Raw genomic sequence first — 16,738 nt, 5'->3', positions numbered from 1 at the left:
AGATGAATAACAAATCCTTAAGGTAGATTGTGTAATCTCTCTATGTTGAATAAGAGATATTAGTTGGACACTAGTTTCCTGGGTATGTGTGCTTCCTTACATCCGAGGATTGAGCAAGGTAAGGATGCACATTCCAATGCGGTTAAGCACTGGGATGAGGATAATCCTCATCATACACTTCAGGAGGAGATCTTTCTCCCTTTTGAACACAATCATGTTCTTCTGTGTGGGTTCTGAACCCATCCTTTTTGTTAAGGTAATTGCGAGATACAATATCCTTAATTACATCTTGTGCCCAGGATGGTATGTTCCTTGAACTTAAACCCGTTTTGTCTAGATCTGCCAGTCGACAGTTTGCTAACGTCTCTTGTTCAAGACGGTCTATATGTCCTCTTAAGGTTTTCATCCCTTTTTGGAAATGTTTTTCTAAACGCTTGTTCAGATATACTTCTTGACATGTTTTAGTAAGAAGTTTCTCAATAAGGACCTTATTCCTTATCTGTGAGTGTTCCAGCGAATGAGTAAGATTTTCACACTCCATAGTCTGTTGATGAACTTTATTGCATAAAGCCAATTTGTGTTCCTCATAATCTATCAGATTATTTTGAAGACTAAGTGTTTCTCGCTTTCCTTCACATATTCTTACATTCATTTGAACAATAAGTTGTAGGACATCATCCAGACTGTCAATGGATTTACCCTTTTCTGAATTTTTTTTAATATGTTTGAAAAAGCTTTCCATCATTTTAGCAAATTCAGAACTCGGTCTAACAAGTGAATTGAATCTCTTTTTAGAAGATTTCTCACAATGAATTGGAGATGAGTCTAAACCATGTTTCTTAAGTTTCTAACTCACTCCTTTTTGATCAGGAACCTGATTCATAATCAAATTATTAGTCATAGACTTTTTCTTTGATTTTCGAAAAGACTTATACCAATTGAAAAGGCGAGGTTACCCAAATATACCTCAAGCTAAAACTTTCCTACCTATAAGTCCTTTCTCCGAAAATGATTTTCTATGGACTAAGTCGAGACAATACAACTAATCGGTTCACACTTCGTGTGATCGTCTATGGATACGAGATCGAGACAATACACAAACGAAGTATGTTTACTTGATACAAAGGTCTGAGTAAATAAGAATTAACTTTTGTGTAATTTACTTTAGTTATAATAATACAATTAAAATGCGGAATATAAAAGTAAATGACACAACAAGATTTTGTTAACGAGGAAACCGCAAATACAGAAAAACACCGGGACCTAGTACAGAATTGAATACTCTCAGGATTAAGCCGCTACACAAAATTACACTAACTTCGTATAGTTGAGACCAAGTAACTAACCCTATAGTTCACCTAGTTCCTTCTGTATTCCCACACCTCTAACTTATAAATAAGTCACGTACTTGGAACAATTCCTTTGGTTCATATTCCAAACAGTAAAGGAACAACAAATATGTTTGGTATCAGCTCTATTCAACCAAGTGATATGAGTCGGAAAAAGGCTCTTCCGTTTATCTCAACATAAACTCCTTCGTCAGGTCCTTAGATTATCTTATATTCAATCACCCAAAGGTAATCGTTTAAGATTCAGCCAACAACACCTTTAATCCGAAGAATCGTGTTGATTTCGATCTACTCAATTAATCAATCCAATCTACCACAAGGATAAACTGATTATTAATTGGATCCATTTTTACCAAAAAAAGTATTGTGTACACCAAAGATTATAAAACCCAAGTCAGAACTTCAATATCTTCTTTGTCTTCAAATCTTCTTAAATCTTCAATAAAAACCTGCACACAATCACTTGAATCACTTGAATCTCTTGTAATCAATCACGCACAGAATGGAGTCTGTTAACAATGGATTATCACAAGATCGTCTTTAGAACTAACAACAGTCTAAAGATCCCTGTCGAAACTATGAACTAGTTTGACTGAATCTTATATCATAAGAGAAGATTCTCAAGAATAAACAAACTAGGTGCAATCAGATTTCAACCACCGTTAGTCAATCAAATCAATCGAAAACAAAAGATAAACCGCAATTATCTAGTTTCCCACCAACGGTACACGCTAGAGATTCTCAATACCAAATAAGACTTTAAACTGAGCGGACGTAAGAGATTTTGCTTAATTAGGTTACTTTCCTCTCCGAATAGGCGGCTACACCAGTAACAACAACAAAAGAGTAAATCTGTTGTTATGAAGGATTAGTTTGTTAGAAAGGAAAACTTCGAGTATTTATAGACAAGGAAGTTTGGACACCAAGGAATTTACAAAACCTAAAATATTCTCTAGATATTCATTAAAGCACAAATTCGGTTTTCATAATTCCTGGAAACGCTCTGTCCAAAAAAATGATCGAAATCTCTCGGAAAATCTAATTAGTAAATGCACATTACTAATTATGTAATCTCCCTACAAAATGAAATTAATAACCTAAATTAAAAGATTCTTAACTTACTTATGTTTCAATTCTGGAATTCTCTTCCCTTAGCCGTTAAGGAATATCTTTGAACAATTAAAGAAATAAACATTCACAACACATGTTCAAAGTTTGTCGATATCTTTACTTTGTAAGTTCTCTTTCACACAATTCCTCAATATCTTGTTCATTCGAAACAACTTACAACCTTGAAACCGATTTGCTACACTTCGAAACAAGTTTAGAATTGGTTCATCTGACTTTCAACTATGTGATTGATCAAACCAATATTCAATCACAATCATGGGTTTATGGTTCTACCAAAACAAGTTTCGGTTCCACCTCCATGTGAAAACTGTGCATAGTCACACTAGCTTTCCAAAAATTCGGCTGACTAGGTACTAGGATCGGTTCCCCACATATATATGGTATCTAACTTAAATGTGTTGCACATGTCCATAGGATCGGTTCTCCTTTGCCTATAAACGTGTTGCACATGTCCATAGGATCAGTTCCCCTTTCTTCTATAAACCTTACTGCACCCATATACAAGGATCGGTTCCCTTTGATGTACTGCACCCCTTACAAGGATCGGTTCCCCTTTCCTTTTAATTGGTCAGACATACAAAATCCGATCATACCACAGGTGATTACTTAAGATCGATTTTACTAAAAAGTTAACTAATACATAAGTCAGGCCTTTGTGAATAGTTCTACCAAGAACACAACAAGTGTGAGCGGTTATACTCTACCACACATATTGGTTGTTCATATCATATGCAATGAATAACAAAACCAATAACACCTGAAAATTTTCTTTTCGGTCCACAAACAAGTTTATGAACTTACTTCCTTAGAACACATGTAAACATTGTTCCCTAGGATGAAATCCTCACTTCATACCCATACATAATCACAATAGCATTCAAATGATTATGGCGATGTCTTATCTACAAAGTTTAATGGTTAAGCAATAAACCTCGTATTGTATCTTTAATACTATGTCTATCTAGAGGTCAAATATGCTTCGCAGTTATGTTTTCAATATGCACGACTTGAAAGATACGTTAGGGAATGAAACAGTTCAAGTCAAATATCACTAACCTCAAGTGGAAGGATGATTGTTGTCGTTGTAGCACATTGCTTCTTCATATCTTCAAGACTTCTCAATACTTGTAATGTCTCATATCCTAATACTTTCAAGCTAGCCTATACGAAGTTGACTCTATTACATAATCGAGCGACTCTTAACATGAGTTTTGATTCACTAAAATATGACAACCAAACTTGACATACCAACGCTTGGTGGGTTCAACCGAGCAATGCTCTAACACCAAGTACGTGACTTATTTATAAGTTGGAGGCGTGGAAATAAAGACGGAACTAGGTGAACTATAGGTTTAGTTACTATACGAAGTTAGGTGTAATTTTGTGTAGCGTCTTAATCCTGAGAGTATTAAATTCTGGACAAGGTCCGGGTTTTTTTTTTGTATTTGCGGTTTCCTCGTTAAAAAAATCTTGCTGTGTCATTTACTTTATATTTCCGCATTATAATTTTTTTATTATAATTTAAGTAAATTACACAAATGTTAATTCCAATTTACTTGATAAGCAATCCTATTGTGTTTGGTTAAGTCCGAACCTTTGTATCAAGTAAACATACTTCGTTGTTGTATTGTCTCGATCTTGTATCCATATACGTTCACACGAAGTGTGAACCGATTAGTTGTATTGTCTCGACTCAGTCCATAGACAATCACTTTCAGAGAAAGGGCTTATTAGGTAGGAAAAGTTTTAGCTTGTGGTATATTTGGGTACCCTCTCCTTTTCAATGTTGGTGCTGGGGTGGTGACTGAGGCGCATACAAATGGGTTGCAGATGTATGATAAGGGTATTTTTGACAGAAACAATATTTTAGAGGGAAAATTGCTAATGTTAACAATTTAAGGAGGAGTGCTAAATCACTAATTTATTTAGGAATAATCTCAAAACCCTAAAAGAAAGAAAAAAAAAAGAGCTAGTAGCGAAAACGAAGGCTCCTTTCCATAATTAAAAACAAAGAGAATAAAGAGGCCAACTCGGAGCAAACCGTGATAGAAAGACATGCAAATTATATAGGTCACCACAAAATGAACTACATCAGGAAAAGAAAAGGAGCCAGTGAGCATCACTATGGTTGTCATCCCAACTACGTTGGCCTCACAAATTTGATCATTGAAAAAATATAAAGTATCCACACACCAGATAAATAGAAAACCTGTTTTGAAGCATACTCAAATGTTTTGAGGAATATAAAACCCTTCACCTAAAATTAAAACATAAATCTAAACTAACCAAAATCCAAAATCATTTTCATTACTAATTAACCTAATTTGATCATTAATAAAACTGTTTGGATTTTATTTTTCGTCGGTGATTAATTGTTAATTCATAAATCTTTGATCATTGATTAAAACCATAAGTATAAATGAGTCGTGTGAAGCGTTGCACAAAGAGATTTAGCTTCAGATCCGCATATTGGAACCTCTTTGTTGTTCTTTTTTTTTTTTTTTAATGTTTCAGAAGAACAGTTGGGCTGATAATTAAACATGAAAATGATAGCCTTTGTTAAAAAAATACACTTAGTTCGGTTGTTCATTTTTTTTTTCGAATCATCCGAACCTAAATTCGTCAGTTACAGAGTGAAGTTCGGCTGATAACTTGTCACCCGAACTTAGGTACATTTTCAGAAACATAGGGACGACAAGTTATCAGCCGAACTTTTCAACTTGTCAGTAGATCTAACCATCTAGGTTATAAAAATTCAATTTTTTGACAAATTCAACTTATAAAAAGGACATTAAACCTCGTTTAAAAGTTTACCTTTGTATCAGCAAATCTCAAAAGCCTAATTTTTTATTCTTCTTCTTTCACAAACCCTAACCTAACTATCTCTCAATTTTTTTTTGAAACTAAGACTATATAATCATTGACATTAACACCGATCATCATTAACTACTAATCATTAATATTAGATTCTAATTATTATCATTAACACTAATCATTGGCATTATGACTGTTTGGTTCCTGGTGTCGGCTTCTTCTCCCAAAACAATTACCTTCAGATTTTCCATATGACTTGATGTCAAGAGTAGTTAACTTCGGAAATGATGTGAAACTATTCAGTTGTCTTATACCTCCACGACTGGAAACTGTACTGCATCCGATACAGTTCAACTCAAGACTGATACTTGTCAACTGATTCGCACCTTTTACTTTCAGAGTTTCAAGAGCCGGAAGTTTGTACAGAGCTGGTAATGCAATTAGGTTGGCACACCCGTTGAGTTGGATGCTTGTAACACGAGGCATCATCTCACCTACTTGTACTTCTTCATTACCAAATTCCCATACTTTCAAGTTTTCAGTTCCATCAATTTCCGAAGTTATCAACTTTGGAAATGCCACTTCTGTTACGCATTGACCACCACCATAGATCTCAACTCCAATATGCTGTAAATTGCTTAGACCCAATATCATGAGTTCTTCGAGAAATGGTAGCAGTCCTAACGCTGGCAATTCCCAATGTCAATAATCCTTCTCTGCCAGTGGTCCATAGTCGTGGAGACGATGTGCACTTAATGTTGTTAATATCCATTGACAAAGTCAACAACGATAAAACATTTGCGTGACCAGAAAACTAAAAGAAAAATTAGACGGAAGAAAAAGAAAAATACAACTCTATTTGGTGGCAAAAGTATTGATCAGAAGCAAGATTAGAATTTTGGGGGTTTCACAATCCACTTCAGTCTAACCAGAGCAGTAACTTGCAGTTTAAGGTTTTCGCATTCCACTTCAAGAAATATTACTCAGCCTTCATTTCTACAACCGGGCACTTCTTTGGATTTTCTAACCTGCAGAGTTGTAAGACCAATATTCCTTGACAAGCTTCGCAAACAGGGATCCCTCTGTATTCATCAATTTCGCGGGTTCGTCATACTCCATTAAGATTCCTAATAAGAAAATTTAACAACTTTGCATTTGAAGATGTGCACTTTCTCTAAGATGGTAAGAATTTTCAGGATGCATACGGGTTTAAGGAAAATATGAAAAATAAAATCAATTACCGTCTTTGAGGGCAAGCACCATTGTGCAGTCCATCACAGTTGGAATCCTGTGGGCAACTGTAACCACAGTGCAGTGTGCGAATTCCACTCTTATGATTTTCTGCAGAATCGAGTCTGTTGCATTATCAGTAGAGGCAGTGGCTTCATCAAGTACTAGTATTCGGCTTCTTCTCAACAAAGAGCTACCTAAACAGAATAATTGTCGCTGTCCCATGCTCCAGTTAGATCCATCATCAGCAACTGCAAGGTCAATTTCATATATCAATAAATACTTTACATACCACCGGAACAACATGCAGTAACAAAAAGACTACCTAGAGAATCCAGTCCATCTCCTTTCTCTTGCACTGCCTCTTCAAGCTGACACTTTCCAAGAACCTTTAAAGAATGCATGAAACGGGGTACTTGTCAGCGGCTGCAATTAATATTGATGGATGATAACAATTACAATAAACAATTAGAAAATTGTTGACTTAAGTCCAGCTAAAAAGTATACCTCCCACAATTCCTGGTCAGTGTATCGAGATAGAGGATCCAAGTTGTATCTCACGGTTCCATTGAAAAGAGTAGGTTCCTGAGGTATGATCCCTAGGCGTGATCTCAGATCATGGAGTCCGATTGTGGAGATGTCGACGCCATCTACAATAATTTTTCCACCCACTGGCTCAACCAGGCGAAACAGCGCACTAACAAGAGTTGTCTTGCCACAGCCAGTCCTGCCAACAATCCCAATCTTGTGCCCTCCTTCAATTTTGAAACTGATCACATTAAGAACAAGCGGAGTATCGGGCCTATATCTAACCTGCTCGAGACGGTTTCTTCATTATGTAGTATATCAGTTGAGCATGCATGGCAAATTCATATACAAATTTCAAAAGATTTACCTTCAAATCATGGAACTCCACCATACCTAGATCTGGCCAACTTGGAAAATGCTGGTCCCCTTCTTTGATTTTTGGGGCTTCGCTAGGAATATGCATGTATTGGTTTAGCCTTTCTACAGAAACGATGTAATTTGCTACTGTGCACTGGTTTTGTATAGATAAAACAAGACCGAGATTTAATGCAAGAGCGTACGACAAAGCCATTCCAGTAAATCCTGCCAAAAAATGAAGAGCAGTCAAATGTTTCATTAGATTTTGCTTTTTCACCAATATCTAATCACATAAGATGGAGTATGTACAGATAGATAGTAGTATGGATGTGGTAATAATGAAAGAAAACTATCAATTACCAGAACTAAAGGTTCCCGGAGGAAGAGAAACCATCACAAGCACTGAGGAGGAAATGACAACTGCACCCAGTATTTCCAAACGCTGGATCAACCACTCGTTTGCTGAAATAGTGTGGAAAACAGGACTGGAGTTTTTGTCTAAAAGATCCAGACTCTCAGAAAAGAATCTATCTTCGACCTGAAATGCTCTGATCGTCATTGCTCCTGCTACGGATTCGGCAAGATGGTTTACAATCATAGACTTTGTTATTCCGTTGATTCGCATGAACTCTTTTGCCGAAGTAAAGTAGTATTTCTGTGAGTAAAAAATACACGACGAGAAAGTTAAGTAGTGGATAAATTGAGGAAGTTTCAAATGTAACAGTACAAACTTGTACTTTACCTGCAAACAGACTGCCAGGAATAGCATGGGTACAGAGACGAACAACAGCTGCCAAGTTATAGCGGCCAATACGCCAAGATTAGCATATACAGTAGAAGTTGAACTAACAACAACTACTACCCCAAATGGAACGTCAAGGTCTGGAATACTCAAATCAGAAGACACCTATTTAAGACAGAAACATAAGTATTCACTAATCATATACTTCTTGGCAAAAGTTTATACTTAATTCCAACTTCAATTGACTCTCACCCGGCTCAGTATCCTTCCCAGAGGCGTGGAGTCATAGAAAGACATTGGTGCGTGGAAAAGGGAGTTCAATAACTGAGAAAAGAAAGACTTTGATGACTGAAGACCCAAAGAGACTGTCGAAAAAATCCTAACAAGTAAAACTAGTATTGCGCTACATCCTATAAGTAGGTAAACAACGATCAGTCGTAGTTTGGTTACATGTGGGTTCTGAACATTAGCTGCCATCCAAGAATTTTGTAGTATTTGGACACCCACAAACATGAGGTGACTGAGAATGGCTAAAAAGAAGTAGATGAAACCTCTGTTCTGTTTCAGATACTGTATGTAAGGTTTCAGACTGTTTCCGATTTCTTTCTCCTCAAGCTTAATTAACTGGGGACCAACAAGTTGTTTCAATGATTTCTCACGATGACTGCTCCTAATCTCTTCTGAACAGGTTTCATAAGTCAGAGAAGAGGATACTTCAGCAGTCCTGTCAGAACCAGCTGCATCATTATGTGCAGTAACAAGTTCACGAAATCCTTGACAAGAGGCTAACAACATATGATAAGGAGCTGCACATAAGATTTGCCCATCTGACATCAGCTGCAGTTTCCATCAAAAACAAAAACATGAGCTGTAATGAAACTAAAATTGTCTTACGGCTAAAAATATTACAATCATTCTAGGAGTTAGATATATATATATATATATCAGACAAAGAAATGATAACGAAGATGTAAGGATCAAAACTATTATCTAACCAAAATAGAATCAAAAGTTGGAAGGAGGTCGACTTGATGTGTCACAAGTAAGACTGTCTTTGATGATAGAGCTCCCATTAGGTAGTCCTGTACAAACCAATTTAAAAGAAAAATGTTATTTCTTCTTGATCCTGTATTACCTTTAATTTCTCGTTATCATGAAAAATGAATCATAAGCTCACGTTAAACAGGCTTGTAATAGTATGAGCATCTACTGCGCTAAACGGATCATCCATGAGATATATATCAGCATCCTGATACAGTGCACGAGCAAGTTGGATACGCTGCTTTTGACCACCACTCAAATTAACTCCTCTTTCTCCAATTTCAGTTAGATCACCAAAAGGAAGTATTTCAAGGTCCTGTAAAAGTGAACACTTCTGTAATGTTTCTTGGTATCTTTTATTATCCATAGTGCATCCGAAAAGAATATTATCTTGTATACTTCCTGACTGGATCCATGCTGTCTGAGAAACATATGCAATTTTCCCATACACTTGAAACTGTGAAATAAGGGAGAGAAATGAACAACATTAGTTATTTATAACTGTTAATTTAATGTAATAAATTAGATAAATATGGCATTCTGAGCAAACAAAGAAAGAAAATGAGTGTTAGTTAAAAGGCTAACCTTTCCCCCAATGTTCGGAACATCTCCAAGAATTGCTGCTAATAAAGTTGATTTTCCTGCACCAACCTCGCCGCAGATAGCAACCTTCTCACCAGGTTTGACCTCTAAATTTATATTGCTTAATGTAGGCTTTAATGGATTCTCTTCCCATGAAAAGTTACCTGACTCGATAAAAATGGCAGGCTTAAATGGCCCTGTATTTTTCTTTTGCCTGGGATTTCCAATCTGTATCTCCGGTGCTCCAAGGAATTTCACAATCCGTGCAAACGCAACTTTTGCTTGAATTACTACTCCTATGATCTCAGGGATCATTCTAACAGGATCCTGAAAAAGACGTAAAGTCGCTAGGAAGGTGAATGCATTACTAGCATAAAGAGGTATACCAAGAAAGTAACATGCACCAAAAGTAGCCGCGGAAACCAATACAGGAGATGACCAAAAGAGAAGACTATTATATGCTCTCCGGAGTTGCACTAGTGACACCCACCTGATTTCCTCTTTCCTCAACTTCTCAATAACACCCTTGAAATGTGTTTCCCATGCATACATCTTCAACACCTTCATGTTCATAATAGCTTCTGACATAGCCTTCACCCTCTGATCTTGTGCAACCATGAGCTTAGTCTGAAATTCATGTTGAAGCTTGGCCAAGGGAGTATTGCATAACAGTCAGTATTATAACAACAAATGTTGCAAGTGTTGCTAGTCCTACAGCCTGAATAAGAACGACTAAAGCAATACAAAGTTGGAGACATGTTGTCCATATATGATGAAACCAATATGGGAATTCACCTATTCTATACGCGTCAACAGTGACATAGTTGGTGATCTCACCAGAGGAATGCACCAACTTAGCAGCACTAGAAAGCCTCAATTGCTTTTTGTAGATAGCAGCTGAGAGAAGAGACCTAACTTGGACGCCTATTAATCTACTGCGGAAGTACCATTGCCTTTGTGCCAATGACTCTATGCACTTTGAGATGAACAGTGATACAGCCAGCACATAGCCCTCGTATTTGAAAGCTTGTTTACCTTCTGCGACTTCAATGAAGGCTTTAATAAGAAGAGGTCCAGCAAAAAGAGTGACTATTTTGACCAATGCAAAGAACCCAGATATTAAGATCTGTTTCCAGTAACACCAAACTATTGACCATAAAACTGATGTCGGTTTAGACGCACAAAGTTGTTTTTGTTTATTTAAGTTCTCTGTAAACAGTAAGTAACAGCTCTCTGCTCGGTCTACCTTTCGTAATTGTGGTATATCCTCATTGCTGAGGGTTTGCGACTTGCCTTTCGTCAACAATGGACTCAACCACCAAAATGTCGCCTTACTAAGCAACCCTGCTTCGGCAAAGGGAGTTTCACTTATACGGTTATCTGTATTCGTTTCAGCATGAACATTAGATTCACCATTCAAAGGAGTACAAAGAAAGTCGCTACTGTTAATATCTTCCAATTTGTATCTTTCCGAAGTGCATAATAACAGAAGAACTGCTCCGGGTAAGGATAAACTATCCAAGATAATGTTAACTGAAACTGTTCGGTGGCTAACAACGACCAACAGCGATGAAAAACAAAGAATCCCCCCAACCAGACATGTTACTGTACAGCAAAGCCTCAAAATGCCTTTCGAGAATTTCCATCCACGTAAGCTGAAAGTTAAACTTAGAAGCAACCACGTGAACCCCTGAAATAACACTACCAGCCACCGATGTAAAGGTAACACATTCCTCTGTTTACTGATCAAACAATCTTCAATAATCCAAATTCCCAAACCCAAGTAAACCAATCCAACACCACCGTTATAAAGAGCGGAATAAACTTCCAAAGGAGTATATCGATGGATACAGGCTACGAATTCAGCAGTCCTTGATGACACGGCCTTGGAAGTTATGGTTAACAAGAACATAAGTAACAACAATATACACAAACAAATGATAATGCCATTGCGCTCACAAGAGAAGGGACAAGTAAAGAATAGAGACTCAAAACTACATGCCTTTCCTCCATTGATATATGAAGATTCAGTATCTCCACAAAACACACCCCAAACACTATCCATCATGCTGTTTCTCTAACTCGACCTGGGGATGTCAACGAACACTATGCTCATTTAACGAAGTAATGTTGAACAACTAACTCTTCTCCATACAATCCTTCTAAAGAACTACTTCTAAAGATTGATATAAAAAAAAGTAAAAATGAAACCCCGTAGCTTAAAAGCAGCGTTTTCTGAGTCAAACGAACAAACATAATATATGCAACTTATAAAGAACAGAAAGATGGAAATGCTCACCATTATTTCTTTTTTCTTCTTTCTTTTTGTGATGATAATGGGATTGGGAATATGAAATCTTACATAGATTTTAGAAATAATGGGTGCAAACCAAATTCCAGACTTAACCATTTCTTTAAACTTGAGTCTTACAAGTTTTATTTCTTTTTCTACTATTTTTCCACTTTATCTGCTATATCACTTCCCATTTGAAAAATGTTCCAACTTTTGATTGTTCTGATGCTCTCTCCCTCTACTTTTCATTCTTTTTGAAAAATAAAATATGGGGCTCAGACTGATGTTGATGGTGTCCATTATAAGATGCTCCATTAACGACCGATTTGACAGCAATTGGAACCGACTATATTATATGTAGCAGTTGCAACATCCCGTCACGTGGTACCATTTCTATTGTTTGGCAGCAATAGGAACTAAATCGATAGATTGCGATCCGGTGCATCAACACCGATTTAACTGGGAAGTGATTCGTTTTTTCCAAAGGCTGCTGGGGCCAACAAATTACACTGGGCTACCAAACCGATACGAAACAAAACAATTATTTTATAATTGCATTTACTGGATGGATACAACATTATTTTTTTTATTTTTTTTTGGTATACGGATACAAACATTATCAATAACTCGTAACAAGCAGCCTAGACAAAATATTTTGGTAAGCATGAATACAAACGTTATCAATAATTTCATACTTACTGGAGATTTTTCCGAAAAAAAGTCTTGTAAAGGATCGAACAGCAGGGGACGGAGAGAGAAGTGGGTGCAAGTGGCGTCGGTGGACCTCAATTTTTTTTTGAAATTTTGTTAGATAGGCTTAGACTTAGTCTCATGGTGTGCTAATCTAGCAGCTAGATTAGCAGTCCACGTCAGTTAAGACAACCTCATATGTCCTATGATAGTGTTAGTCTAGCATGCTAGTCGCTGAATAAAACAGCGTTGGGCGCTGAACATGACAACGCAACGGGGAATGCTGAATAGAACAGTGCTTGACTTAGTCAACTAGGTGGACCGTGCCGCACCAAACAACGCCCAAAAAATCGATATCTTCAGCAGAAGATCAATCTTCGTCATTTCTTCCCCCATTTTCATTTGTCTCCAAAACTCTCCCGAAAATGCATGTTCTAATTCAACATTTCAAAAAAAAAAAAACAAAAAAAATCCAATTCCTTACGTGGGTTTGTTAAGCAACTAATTGGTGATCGTTCAAGGGTGATTTGGAACGGTTCCGTCCACGAAATCAATTGGGGTAAGAAATTTAAGTTTTAGGTTTTAAGTTTTATGATTTTTGATTAACATGATATTTCATTCAAATTGATGATTGATATTAGTTATCTAGATGATTTAAATGATATGTGTATGATTTAATTTGATTATTTGAGATGAACTTTTTTGGGGGGATTTAAGTTGATCATTTGTGATGAACAAAAAATGAAATTTTAATTTTTGTGATGAAAACGAATGATAATTTGTATGATTAGTTTGTAGGTAATTTGTATGATGAAAATGGATGATAATTTGTATGACAATTTGATTATTTTTTATTATTTGTATGATGAAAATGAATGATAATGAATTATAATGATAATTTGATTATTTTTTATTATGATTAGTTTGTATGATTATTTGTATGAAATTTAGTTTGTATGATTGATATTTTTTTCATATTTGTTATTGATTGTAGTATGAGTATGGATGAAGTGCTAGATCGTTTGGATATAGTATCGTCAAAGACTATTGAAAAACATGTACTTAAAGATAGTAAAGATCCTCGCAAAGTAAACTTTAGAAGTAGTTCGAAAGAGGTTGAAGTGTATTATAAAATTGTAGTGAACAATAATCTGGAAGCACAACGATTATGTGACAATTGTGGCTTTTCTTATGTTTTCGAGTTTGATTTCGCCAACGGAGATAAAGGCTTACTTGAAGCCATAGCTGAGAGATGGTGGGAAAAAACGAAGAGCTTTCATTTTCAAGTGTTTGAAATTGGCCTCCTTCCTGTAGATTGGTACATGTTAACGGGAATTCCCACTAGTGACCCTAGTAAACGACCAGTAGTTATGTCGCAGTTGGGTAGTGATCTAACATATCCTGCTCTAGATGATTTATATAGAGGGAATTAAGAAGAAGAAAAGAGTGAAAGTTCACAAGTTTGGGGTTGGGATGTTGAGTTCATGTGTTGAGTTTATATAGAGGGAGGAAATGATATGGTTTTGGGATGTAAATGTAGCCGTTAGATTAGCGTTGAATGGTACAGCGCCAGTGCTGAACCAAACAACGCTTTGTCTAACATCCGCAAGATAAAAAACTAGTAATTATTTTCAACGGCAGGGAAGTCTTCGCTGTACCATTCCGCACTGGAGCGCTGAACCATTCAGCGATATACAATTTCAGCCATCATATCAAAATGAACGTTAAATCTCAACGATTCAGATTTAATGATCGTTTGAAATCTCAATAGCTATATTTTCAGGCTACCCTATAAACAGAGAACTACTTCTCCTTCATCCCTTACACCAAAATCAATTGATTCTCTTCTTCATTGATTTTCTTCTCTTCTTCACATGATTTTGTTCATACAAAATTATGGCACACTTTAGTACAAAAGAGGATGGGGCACTAATTTTAGGTTAGGTTATAGCGAGCAATGATCCAATTGGAGGTAAAGATAAAAAAAGGTTTACAATTTTGGGCAACAATACGTGAAGAGTTTCTTAAAAGATTTCCTAATTTTGGGCAACAATACGTGAATAAGTCTGTTTAGGAAAGTTAAGTCCAACTTTACCTTGTCTCAAAATCTTTTGCATGCTTCTTATAGTTAACTTTTAGCAACAGTTATTTTTGATAACATGATTGTGATAACAAGGTGGAGATCGAAAGAGAGAAAATTTGAATAAAAATACTTCACTAGGGTAAAAAAGAAGAGCATTGGATGGGTTTATGTAGATTTGGTACCACTTTGCGCCAGTCCATATAAAATAGCAGATTTAATATTTTCATATGCATTCAGTCCATCTGCCAGCGGATTTGACACCGTTTATAGCCGGATGGGAGGACCGGAAACTGATAAATTCACGTATTTAATAAATTCAATATATAGTCCCTTCCCAAGAACATCAAGTGCCAAATTTATGCTAAACCCTTTGTTAGAACACTGCTCGGTCGATTCGCAAGCGTTGCTATCTCAAGCTTGTTTGTCAAGTTTAGTTTCCAAAACTATAAGTCTTAATTCCTAGTCTACTAATAGCTAAGTCTCGGACTAGGATAGAAAGTGTAGTTGAGCTATAGACTCCACGGTGTTCATCATGCAAAGACGAAAAACTACTTGAAAAACTGGTTACTTGAAAAACTGGTGGAACTTCATCGACAAAAAGGTATCTGGAGACTTGAACTTATCTATCACTCAAAAGTCTACTTTATCTCCTATCTCGATACAAAAGTCGTACCGCTATATAGATTATGATTATACACATGTACTATTTCGAGCTGAGTGTATCTCGCTTATCTATTTCTCGAAATATGTGTTGGTAAGCTTTCGCTTTGGCCAAGTTCATCTTTACTAGTGATGAAAGTCATATTAATTTCAATTACTTGAAAATCTCTTTGACGAAAAATAGTTTGTGAATAACAACTATATAACGTCCTCTAAGAATGTTTCAATGATTGACATGAGAGTTTATAATACATAACCATGTATGGATATAAACATTGTGAGACAACTCATATGTGTGTAAGTCCAATATCCTTGAACCAAAGTATGCGTACTTTGCTGCTCAGGATAACCGGAACTAAAGTCCGCGTACCAGTACGCGTACTGCCGGAAATTCACATCCCGTGAATTTCTACTCGAGTTTGTGAACGGAAAACTAACTTAATCCGGGTACTTAAGTCCGTGTACCAATAAGCGTACTTAAGTAGGTTATTTTCTAAAAACAGTTTAATTCGTGAACTAAGACATTTATATTTTAAGGAATGCAATCTTTGCAAACCGTGGCTATAATGTTCATGAAGCGATTCGAGTGAATCAAAATTGTTTTTGTTTCGATTGTGTCTTGTATACTTCTATGAGATCTAAGAAATTAAACAACTCTCTAACTAGTTCATTTGAGTCATTTGAACTAGTTGTAGTAAAGAAGAATAAGGTTGATATTAAAGTGCTCATATGGCTAACCTACGGTTAACTACCGTTGAACCAACGACTTGTACACGTTTAGGTACGGTTACTCAAACCTAAATGAAGTTACATTTCATGTGTGTATAACAAGCTAAGATGCGATCTAACGGTTGAAATATATTAGCTTGAATCTAATCAGGTTTTCATCTAACGGTGAATATTGAATGCTTTGTTACCAAGGTAGCATTGATTGCAAATCCTGATTTGAAGACTATATAAAGGAGAACTCTAACAACTGGAAAACCTAATCCCCACACCTCATGTGTGATACTAGTTGTATAAGCTAGAGTTGATTCTACTTTAACCTTAGATTACTATCGAGACTCTGTAGGTTAACGACTTGAAGACTTCATTGGGATTGTGAATCCAGACCCAACTATTATCTCTGTAGTTACATGATCTGATCTTGCTGTTTCTATCGTGATTGAGTGCAATCGTAAGATTGGATTCAGATTATTTTCTCCGATAGGCAAGATAGAAAAGTAGTCACAAACATC

General features: G+C 36.3%; 1 pseudogene; it reads right to left on the bottom strand.

The window, feature by feature from the left end:
* Window positions 1–6,312: 6,312 nt before the first annotated feature.
* Window positions 6,313–12,408, bottom strand: LOC113334796 (annotated as a pseudogene).
* Window positions 12,409–16,738: the final 4,330 nt, after the last annotated feature.

Source organism: Papaver somniferum, unplaced genomic scaffold, assembly GCF_003573695.1.
Source record: "Papaver somniferum cultivar HN1 unplaced genomic scaffold, ASM357369v1 unplaced-scaffold_137, whole genome shotgun sequence".
NCBI lineage: Eukaryota > Viridiplantae > Streptophyta > Magnoliopsida > Ranunculales > Papaveraceae > Papaver > Papaver somniferum.
Note: the sequence above shows the minus strand (reverse complement) of the source record. Positions and strands in the feature narration are given on the sequence as shown.